This window comes from Triticum aestivum, chromosome 5A (genome assembly GCF_018294505.1).
Source record: "Triticum aestivum cultivar Chinese Spring chromosome 5A, IWGSC CS RefSeq v2.1, whole genome shotgun sequence".
NCBI classification, from domain to species: domain Eukaryota; kingdom Viridiplantae; phylum Streptophyta; class Magnoliopsida; order Poales; family Poaceae; genus Triticum; species Triticum aestivum.
The window spans coordinates 43,777,513-43,788,373 of record NC_057806.1 but is presented as its reverse complement, the minus strand read 5'-3'; the positions used below and the strand labels follow the sequence as shown (position 1 = coordinate 43,788,373).

General features: G+C 48.8%; 1 long non-coding RNA gene and 1 pseudogene across 15 annotated transcripts; both read right to left on the bottom strand.

Moving 5' to 3' along the window:
- Window positions 1-1,307: 1,307 nt before the first annotated feature.
- LOC123109288 (uncharacterized) lies at window positions 1,308-1,446 on the bottom strand (annotated as a pseudogene).
- Window positions 1,447-3,349: 1,903 nt separating this feature from the next.
- Window positions 3,350-10,545, bottom strand: LOC123102211 (uncharacterized). 15 transcript variants are annotated; one of them, XR_006448820.1, is made up of 12 exons: window positions 10,063-10,529; window positions 9,839-9,967; window positions 9,416-9,504; window positions 8,827-8,969; window positions 8,462-8,732; window positions 8,065-8,188; window positions 7,909-7,989; window positions 5,018-5,108; window positions 4,765-4,923; window positions 4,563-4,685; window positions 4,289-4,454; window positions 3,350-4,181 (listed from the first exon to the last, which is right to left on the bottom strand). It is a non-coding gene; the product is annotated as an uncharacterized lncRNA (long non-coding RNA). The 15 variants fall into 15 exon arrangements; XR_006448819.1 differs by lacking the exon at window positions 9,839-9,967 and having other exon boundaries at window positions 3,350-4,057; window positions 4,134-4,181; window positions 10,063-10,527; XR_006448822.1 differs by lacking the exon at window positions 9,839-9,967 and having other exon boundaries at window positions 3,350-3,879; window positions 4,134-4,181; window positions 10,063-10,527.
- Between the last annotated feature and the right edge of the window lie 316 nt (window positions 10,546-10,861).

Below are 10,861 nucleotides of genomic sequence, written 5' to 3'. Positions count from 1 at the left end.
TTGGCCAGATGGAACGTGAGCAGCGGCCAGGGTAGATTCTATGCCGAGGGCGATGACCAGACAGAATCGTTGTGGCCGGAGGGTACACGGTCAGTAACGACGGAGGAGTCCTAGATCGGAGTTTGAAGGTTCGTCAATGGTGGCCGAGCGGTCAAATTAGTAAGAGGTCAAGCGTGAGCTTATGATAGACTAGTTACTATCCAAACAAAGAACTATACAGCCGTGATTTATTACTTTCCTAACCCAAACATAATTTTGCATAAACTCATAATCGATAAAATATATTCTAAAACGGGTTTTGCTAAGAATCAGCTAAAAACTGATTTTCTATATACTCGGGGCCAACGCTCCATATCCAAACAACCCCTAAGGGAAACTTTGACTCACTTATTGAATTTGGATAAGGAAGTTGGTGACTTTTGCCTTTTTGATAGGCATCATATACATACTCTTTATTGAAATAACTGGCCCACGGCAGATTATTTTGACTAATGACTTTGCTAACAATAACAGGAGAAGGATGCCCTAAACATCAGTGCCACCTATCCAGAGATAGCTTGGTGGCACTTAGCACCTGCTTCTTGACGTTGGTGCTCGTGTGCCTAATTGGGTAGAGACCTCTTCTACCCTTGTCTTGAAGGAGTACCTTCCTCGTTCCCCGTTCTTTAACAGAAAAAGAATAAGGACGAATTTCAACAAAGGAATTATTGTCAATGGCAAGACGACTAGCAGAGATGAGACTTTTGTTGGCTTCGGGTACATGAAGAATATTGTTTAAGTGAAGATCACGATCTAGGGCATGAATAGCTGAATGGCCAATATGTTTAATATCCATACCTGAACCACTTGTAGTATGTATCTGCTCGTTGCCGTTGTAGCGGTCGCGTACGGTTAGCTTCTCCAGGTCGCCCGTGATGTGATCGGTGGCACCACTGTCAAGGTACCAGTTGGTGTCCACACCGTACTGCGGAGCTGCAAGATTGGCCGATTTCTCCTCCATACCTTGGTAGGAGTCGTCATAACGTTTGCAGCACTTCCATGCCGGATGGCCCATCTTCCCGCAGATCTGGCATTGTACCCTAGGAGCAGAGGCATGGTTGTTGTAGTTGCCCCCGCTACCGCCGCCGTTGTTGCCCCGTGACCGCCACCGCCACGGCCTCCTGGCTTGGAATAGCCACGGCCGCCGCGATCACCACCATTGCCAGCTTGCCTGCGGCCGCGGTCACCACCTCCACCGCCTTGCTTGCGGCCTCGGGTGGCACTGTTGGCGAAGGACTGCGACCCGCCGCCACGAAGATTTAGCCTTGTCTCGAAGCGGAGCAGCTGCGAGAAAAGCTCGGCTGCAGTAACCGGCTCCACCCTGGAGCACATGGCAGAGACCACCGGATCGAAATCTTCATCGAGTCCGGCTAGGATGTGGGAGACAATGTCTTCCTTGTCCACCCTCTTCCCCGCGGCGATCAGCTCGTCGCAGAGGGTTCTGACCTTCCCGACGTAGTCGGTGATGGATAGGTTGCCCTTCTGCAGATTGGCGAGGGCGATGCGGACATTGGTGGTCTGCGATCGAGTGCGAGATGCAAGCATCCCTTCGACCATGTTCCAGAGCTCCGCCGAGGTGTGACAAGATGCAACCTGGATGGCTATCTCACGAGGAAGGGTCGTCAGAAAATAGGAGAAGACTTGTTGGTCTTGCGCATACCAGGTTTGGAAGTCAGGGTTCGGCGCCTTCGTCGTGGTCTTGCCGTCGAAGGAGGTCACATCGATCTGCATGGGTGGTGGTGGCTATTCAACGTCGAGGTACTTCGCCATCTGGGCTCCCCGGATGGCGGAGAGCACGGTCGCTCGCCACAGGGCCTGGTTGCCCTTGGTAAGCTTCGTTGTGGCGGCGTGAGCGAATGGCGAGGAGAGGAAGGAACTTGAAGACGTCGCCATGGATGAGCTCGAGGATTGCTCTCATTACCGTGAAAGAAAGAGGATTGTGGAAGCGTATGCAGTTCAGCAGGGACGCGTACGTGTTATATAGAGATGGCAGATTACAAGAGGAGGCGCAGGTTGTTACTAGGCTTGGCCTCTACTCCAAGCTACACAAAGATAAACCTATCCTAGCTAACAACCTGCCGCCCAAGATTACACGCACGTATACACAAGACGTGACAACATGTCACAAAATACTAGCCTATACAATTTCTACAAGCCTATCATTTAACACCGCTAGGCCTCGCAATAGCCCCAGCTGCCGGCCTAGAGGAACGCTTGCCTTGTTGCAGCAGCGTGCACTTGCCCGCCTAGCGCAACACCTGCCTTGTTGCAGCATCGTGCATTTGCAGCACAGGCATACGGGATTTTTTTTTTAGAATCATCATCAAGCTTTATAATCACCCTACACCTGGGATTTCATCGGATATTACATGCAGAATGCAGTCAGGCGGTTCGCTAGGCCAAAAACTACAAAGTTCCTTACTAACTCTTTTTCTAGCTAACAAATGAGCTCCTTGGTTCCCTGATCTTCTAACCCAGGAAGCTTTAAAACCTTGAAGAGACCTTCCCAGCAGCTTAATTTCTTCAACGAACAGTCCTGCCGCACTTATGTTTTTTGCCTGGTCATTCAACATGGCCGTCACTCCCTTGCTGTCGACTTCAACGTGCACCCTGGTAGCTCCAGCATGGATCGCCAGCTGCAGGCGCCCCCTCTAAATGCTCCGGCATGGTCTCGAAGAACCACTCCACCTCCACGATCACACAGCTTACACAGAACTCCGTCTGAGTTTGCCTTGAGCCACCCTTGCTCCGGTGCTGGAGAGGAGCACCTCGGTTGCTTTGTATGAATGGCTGTCCATTCTATGATATGCTGATATTCTCTGCAACCACCCTAGGGTCCACAGTCTTTTTCCATCCCTCGCTTCATTCCTTGCGAGCCAAAGACCGTACGCAGCCTGAACCATTAACTCCCGCTCCTGGTCACCGGCATCAACAAACCATCGCAGCAGCCACAAGGCAAGCTCTCCATGGGGTCCGTCAGACACCGGCGGGATCGCCACCGGATTCCCTTTCTCCGAGCTTAACACCTTCCAGAACATAGCTGAATGCGGACACGCCCAGAAGCGATGCAGGACTGTTTCTTCTCAGCACAGGCATACGTTGCAGGGTGCTATGTTATGCAATGGTGGGCGGGGTAGCAGAGCATCGATGCTGAGAGTCAGATGCGCGCGACCGCATAAAACCAGGGGTTGGACGGCAATGGTTGCGAGCTGTGGGAGAGAGAGATTATGGGGTAAGACGCTGCGTTCAGGAGGCAGGCAGATGCGTGAAGGATATTGCTCATGCAGAAAATGAAGATAACAACGGCCAAGACCAGGACTGTCAAAGAGGGGCTTGGCATTGAGAAGGCGGAATTACAATCCTTTTACAGGGTAAAGATCAGGAAACAAAAGGCTAAACAATCGAACCAGCCAAGATAAGATGGCACTTCGCTGTACAATGACCTAAATTAGCTCTGGCAAGCATCTTAAAGAAGAGCGACGTCGCTTCGGACAAGTTCAGCAGCTCCGAGTGATGTGGTGCTCTATTTTCCTTCAAAGAGCCTCCCGTCTCGCTCTTTCGAAATATTACAGGCAACAACCATATAACTAAGTGACAGCCTGAGTCTTTTTTCCTAGTTTTCCTCGCCATGTGAGCAGAGTAGCTTCACCATTTCTTCACGGATGTGCATGGCCTGCAACGCAATGTTGGACATGGAGTAACCGGGGTCAGAAAGATGATTCCGCTTTCACACCTCTTTGGCAAAAGGGCAATGTAGTGTGTGAGATGGGCAGCCGTTTCGACTGGACTGATCACAGAGGACGCAGTTGCCATCATGGGGCCATCTGTTTTTACGTCTATCTGCAGTCCAGTTACGGTTTTAGATTGACAGCCAAGTATAGAATTGCACTTTTGGTTCAGCTTTAAGGTTTTTGACATGCTGTCCCAAATGAGATTTTGACATGAATAATAATTGAATTTTCCTGACAAAGAGCATCTCAAAACTGTAACTATTTTCTTGATAGGAGAAGCACCATGGCTGCACAACATGCATGTCAGAACAAATGTGGTCAAGCTATGAAGGCGACCATTCCGTTCAGTGAATTTATACATACCTAGAGTCCAACTGTTTTTGAAGCGGAATGAGGTGTCTCCTATCCACCCTGAACAAAGAAAACAAAGGCTAAATCTCTTGAGCATCCGTAATCCAACACGCAGATGAGACAGAGCATAGGGCATCACATTGACAAGAAAGGAGCCAAATCTTTACCTTAGGAGGTGGTGTCGTGGTCAGACCCGGAGTGGGGATGTCTTCAGTTTTCTGAACAGCAGCAAGTCCATGTGAAGGCGACATATCTCCTTGCAAAGTATCACTGACATCATCAGCTAGAAGAGAAACAACACAGCTACATGAACCACTCCTGGATGCTGCTGGACTATGATAGAAAACAGACAAATGAGGCTGCTGGACTTCGCTAGAAAACAGATGAATGAGGCTGTAGGCCTAGAAGTGCATCAATCATGTGAACCTGGAAGGACGGTACCTCTTGCTCGTTTAGATAACACTTATTGGGGATCAACACGACAAAGCAATACTGGACCGTGTCGAAGAGAACAAACTTGGCCTCGGAACCATCATCATGGACCGGGTAGCATATATCCGGTACCTGCAACGCTAGAGTGGATGAGCACAAAAGAGAGGGACCCAAGGGCAGCAAGGAGACAAAAATGTCAGTATAGGCATACCTAGGAACGCATCCATCCCATTGCAGTCAGGGTCTGAGCACTTATACGCAGCTGCACAAGGCGCTGACGACTTATGGCATGCTGCAAAAACAGAACCACCATCACTGGGTAGCTAGGACTAAGCCCCATAACGATGAAAGTGCAGAAGAAGTGGACATCCTGTCAACGTAGACAAGACACAAGCATGTATGAGCAATAGGAGCAACAGTCTCATATCCTGGCAACATCCAACATGAGTAAGGCATGTGATTACCTGGTCTTCAAACAAATCGAGGTCAAGCAATTCCTGAACTGGTTTTGTTTGTAAATTGACTTGTGCGTCGACCTTGGCAGCAGCCCCTGCCCTAGAAAATGGGTTCGTTCTATTACCAGTGGGGCACCATGTAAACCGGATAATAGTAGAAACGAGCCACATCAGTGTTAAGGAGTATTAGTATTGGTCTAGGAGTCCTTATTAGTCTATGTTTAGTTTCCTTACACCTCAAGTCATGTGTAATATATATATGCCCCTTGGGCCTTCAATAAAGATAAGTTGCTTTCCTAACATGGTATTAGAGCCTAGGTTATTTTTTTCTCGCACGCCGCAACTCGTGCTCGTACTGATCGGTTCCGTATCGATCTCGTATTTTTCCTCGATCCTATCTCCTTGCTGACGTGATCTGCTCATGTCTGGCTGCTGCTAGCTTTTATGCTGCTCATCTCCTTCTGGTCGCGCCGATCTGCTGTCCTCCAGCCGAATCCCGCCGCCGGCCGCAGTCTGTCGTGATCTCCAGTCGGATTCCGCCGCCGGCTGCCGTTGTTCCGCCGTTAGCAGATCGCGGTGCCTCGTCTTCTACAGGATTAGGTAGTGGACGAGGATCTCCCATTGGTTGACTGCCTCCATTGACTTTGTTGGCTGGCTAGTACGGGTGCTACGAGCCACGTTCACGTGAGGGCCCTGATCTCGTGTGCGTGTTCGTCTCTTGCGCCTGCAGCTAGCTTTCCTACTGCTGCTGTTAGGTTGCTCCTACAAACCACGTGAGGGTCTGTTCTGCTTGTTCGTCTGCATATTCCGCCGCCGGCCGCGGTGTTGCTTCCATCTAAGGCTGGTTTGCTTTGAGTAAAAAAAAAAGTACGATGTCATCAGGCTATGTCGTCGTTCCCCGTTGCCCGGTGGTTTTTGATGGTACAAACTACAGTGAGTTTGTTGGCTTCTTCCGCATTCATATGCGTGGTATTCGTCTCTGGGGTGTTCTGTCTGGCGAGGTCTCTTGTCCGCCGCGCCCGGTTCCTCCCGTGGCTCCTACTCCGCCGACGCCATCGTCCCTTGCTGCGGATGCTCCTCAGGCTGCTAAGGATGCTGCTAAGCTTGCTGATGAGTCTGCAACTCGTGCCTATGAGCAACAGGTTTTGACCTATGAGGAGGCCCTTCACTTTTACCGTGATGCTCTAGCTGGTTACACTCAGTGGTCTGATGATGATGCTCGTGCTGCAGCTGTTCTCACTTCCAGTGTTTTGCCTCAGTTTGCCTCTGACTTTATGGGCCTCGCTACCGCCTTTGCAATGTGGACATATTTTTGTCAGCGCTATCAACCCTCCGGTGATGCCTTGTATCTATCTGTGGTTCGCCAGGAGCATGCTCTTCAGCAGGGTGACTCCACTGTTGATGATTTCTACACACAGAGTTCTGCCATTTGGCGCCAGCTTGACTCCCTTCGCACTGCTGGTTGTCGTACTTGTCAGTGTTGCCAAGCTGTGCGGGCCGACTTGGAGTTTCATCGCGTCTATGAGTTCTTGTCTCGACTTAGTCCAGAATTTGAGCCACGGCGTGCTCAGTTGTTTGCCCATGGTCGTATTACTCTTATGGAGGCGCTTTCTGAGATTCGGGCTGAAGAGACTCGCCTACGTGGTGCCGGTTTACTTGAGGTTCCCTCTGTGCTTGCTGCTCGAGCTTCTACTACACCGCCTCTTTCACGCTCCAGTGCTCTGCCACTCCTGCCCACTTCTCCTAGTGGTGAGGGCCGCTCTCGTTCTCATTGCGACTACTACAACAAGGATGGTCATCCCGAGTCTGAGTGCTTTCTGAAGAAGCGGCACATGCGCCAGGGGCGCATATCTTCTTCAGGGACTTGTGCTTCTATTCCGACCCCTTCAGCAGTGTCCCTGACTGAGCAGGATATTGTGCGACTTAAGCGTCTACTTGCAGCTTCGGGTTCTTCTTCACCAGGTTCTGCTGGTCTTGTTGTTGACTCTTCTAGCTCAGAGAGACCACCCTCTTCACAGTCAGGAGCACAACACGGGAGCTCTGCTTGGCCCTCTTCACAGTCAGGAACACAACACGGGAGCTCTGCTTGGCCCTCTTCACAGTCAGGAGCGCAACACGGGAGCTCTGCTTGGTCTTGGCCCTCGGCACCATGATTTTTTCTTTCGCTGCCATCGTATCTACTTCATGTGTTTTTTTTATCTTCCTAGTTTTCTATAGTTTCCGCTGCGTCCACCAAATCCGTTGATATTTTGTGTTTTCTCATGTCATGTGAGTCCACCATACCTATGTCTGTCAGCCTTTTTTTTTCTGGTCATTGTCCTCTGTATAGGATTTCTGTGGCCTCTCTTTGCATTGTCGATCTAAGCTCATTCTCTTGCCGCCGAGCTTCTTTCGCCGTCGGTTTTCATGGGCCATGATTCTTTAAGCAATGCTTCATTCTCTTGATGTGCCATCTTCTTTTGACAACCCATCTTCTCTTGATACTTCTCTTGTATCTTCTATCGATGTGGTGTCTTTCTTTGATGTGCCATCTCTTCGTTATCCCCTTTGGCGACTCGACAGGTTTTGAAGACTCTTCATACTACGACGACACTCTCAAGATGCGGATTTGGATTATCATTTTTTTTTAGTATTACACTTCTTCAAATGCAATGCTATTGCATACGCTTGCATTTGAGGGGGGGTGTTAAGGAGTATTAGTATTGGTCTAGGAGTCCTTATTAGTCTATGTTTAGTTCCTTACACCTCAAGTCATGTGTAATATATATATGCCCCTTCGGCCTTCAATAAAGATAAGTTGCTTTCCTAACAATCAGCAGGTGTCACCCGCAAAAAAAAAAAAAATCAGCAGGTGTCAGGAAGACGGGCAAGAGAAGGACAAACAGTGCAAAGGAACATACCTTCTGCTGAACAATCTTATGTCTGCAAATCTTCATTAATGTACCAGCGACACGCAGCACTTCCAGTTACACCTCTACGACCTAGAAAAGCAAGCTTTAGACTTTAATTCCTGGACTAAACAGGCAGGAAGAATGCAACCGTACAAATGGCCTTACCTTCCTATTTCTTGAACAGCGTCCCAACAAACATAGCAATGACCGGTTCTTTCTTGCCCAGTTCAATAACTTCATCAGCAGCAAACTTCAAGGCCATATGACCACCACACTGGTTTGCTTGCCTCTATAAACAGCAAAGTAAATAAAATTGTTATGATAAAGGAAAAGTGATACAGTCATAGATATCAGTACACGTATGTGAGGTCCTTGAGATATATGAGCCTCTTAGTCGATGGCTCAGCCCTGCTTGCACTATGGTACTGAGCGAGCAGCCTCTGATACACCATAAATGAGCCCAAACACGTTTACACGAATAAACCCAAAAAAAACAATTACTATATATGGTAAACAGCAGAACAGAAAGGCATAGGCAGATGGACGGGTAGTAGTGAAATACCTGTGAACTTTTCAGGCATGTCAGTTGGACCAGGGAGCTGAGCCGGCGGAGTTAAAGCGTACAGAACAGGAAGTCTGGCTCAATGCCAGGCCTTGTGAAAGCAGTAGTGAACGAAGTGATCTTGATCATGCAAGATCCCCTCAAGAGGCCTGAATAGATACTTCCTTGAGAGCACAAAGAACTTCCTAAGCTCATATACCATGATTCCTTAAATAAGATCTATGAACTGGTGGACAACCTTCTCTGAAAACTCTGCATAGATGTGGTTTCCCTGTATGTATGGAGAACACAATTTCTGTCAACTGGCATGAGGCACATGTAATATGCAATAGAAGAACTGCCAAGCAAAGGAAAATAAGTAATACCATATTGTCAAGCAAGACCATTCAGTATGTTTAATAGGACCAGTATCTGTTGCACCGCGATGGTGCCACAGTCGTGAAACATAGGCACAGACAATGCAACAAGCGGTGCCAACTTTAAGCTCAGAGAGAGCGTTGAATTCCATCTGGCAGAGAAAGAGCAACCATGAGACTTAGAAAAGCAACCCAAACAGCAGCCAACAGTACCGTAGGGAGAAGAAAACAGCAGCAGTCAGAATATGAACCAGATAACCGGTGATTACCCAAGGAGGAAAATCCAATGAGAATAGACAGTCCAATGAGTGACATAAAGGTGATGTAATGGACTGTCGCACAAACCGCCACAATGACGAGCGTGTGATAGTTGCATCGACTATCAGTGATTATGTCCCGATAACAGACAATATTTGTCAGGTCCTTACCGAAAACTACAACCCATACCACCAAATGGAATATTCGCAAGGCAAAGGACTATCATCAGATAGTACACCACGTAAAGTTCTACCCAAAGCCTCAAAACACCTATTCATTATTAGAGCCTCATCCCAAATGATAAGGGAAGTTTCTTTGGAAAGATTGCTGAGATATGTACCTATCTTTTATGTCACAAACTAATAGCCAGCGGTATCCTGAACCTTGAGTGCACAGTCCTTCCGTCATGCAGAAAGAGCGAAACGGCACCTGAAGACGCAACAGTAAGAACGATTTTCTCGCCCCCTCTAAGGAAATTAACAATAAAGGTCTTTCCAGTAACACCATACCCAGAAACATAGAAAAAAGGCAGAATTTAAGTATACAATCTGTAACAATCTTATAAGCATAATGCTGATCAACATTAAGCATGTTATTAACTGAACAACTGCCTGGATAGAGAGTTCATCAGAATTAGATGACATCTAATCATGGATTAGTCTATCGGCATGAAACATGCCCCCCCCCCCCTAAGTTGCTTTTTGCCGGCAGGTTATAATCAGTTGTTGGCATGAAACGTCTCAACCATCTGTGAAGGACTAACCTGTCCATTCATCGTAACGAAATTTCTGGTCAAGTTTACCAATACATGGCTAACAAACATGCTCTTGATTGAGTTGCTTCAGTCAACAGATACTACTTTAATTCTCCCAGCACCTCAATTATTAGGTCCCTGCCCTAGCAGAAGAAGGAATGGCGACGCCCAACTCAACCTATCCATATATTCAACAGAACAGAGCGAGATGAAGAGGGGGGCTCGGCGGGTACCTGGTCTCCTTGAGGAAGGAAGGGAGGAGATGATCCTGCTCGAGGCGAAGCTTGTATGCCACGATCATGTCGAGGTCGTGGCGGCCCTTGGCCTTGTACACCGCCCGGCGTGGACGTCGGGGCGGTCCGGCCGTGAAGGAATCCGCAGGGAGAGGAGGGCCGCCGCCGCCCTGCGCCTCCACCGGCGAGCCTCAGCGGCCGAGGCGCCCCCAAGCCGCCTCGCTTGGCCGAGGAGCCAGCGCGGGCTGTCGACCGACCATGGCCGCGCCGTTCCCGGTCGTGGAGCCGAGACGAGCCATCCTGGGGACTCGGGGGAGTGGATGGAGAGATTCTCGCGGCGGCGGCGGCGCCGGGATTTGGGGGAAGTGGTTGGAGACGGAGCCGGTCAGGGCAAAGTGGGGTTTCAATCCAAAAATGTTATTCTGATTTATGTTTTCTTCTAATTGCAAGGAACAACAGGCAGAACAACAATGTACCCAAAAAGAATACCAGATACCGTCCGGTCTCGAAGCTTTAAGCGGGGCGATATACGGAGGGTTGGTGATGGCACACAAATCGATTTGTGAAGTGATAACTTTTTTTCTAGACCGATAATTGGTTACCAACACATCCTGATCTACGAGTTTTAACCCCTGAAGGTGGAAACTTAGTGTGAAAAGTATGTGATCTAATCAATCCAGTCTTGGGTCACTGGGGTGAGGGGCTCGTCAGGGATATTTTTTGGCCGATTCGGTGCTGAATCCATATTGTCAATTCCGCTAATGGATGACGGTGAGGACTTTGTTGCATGGCACAATTC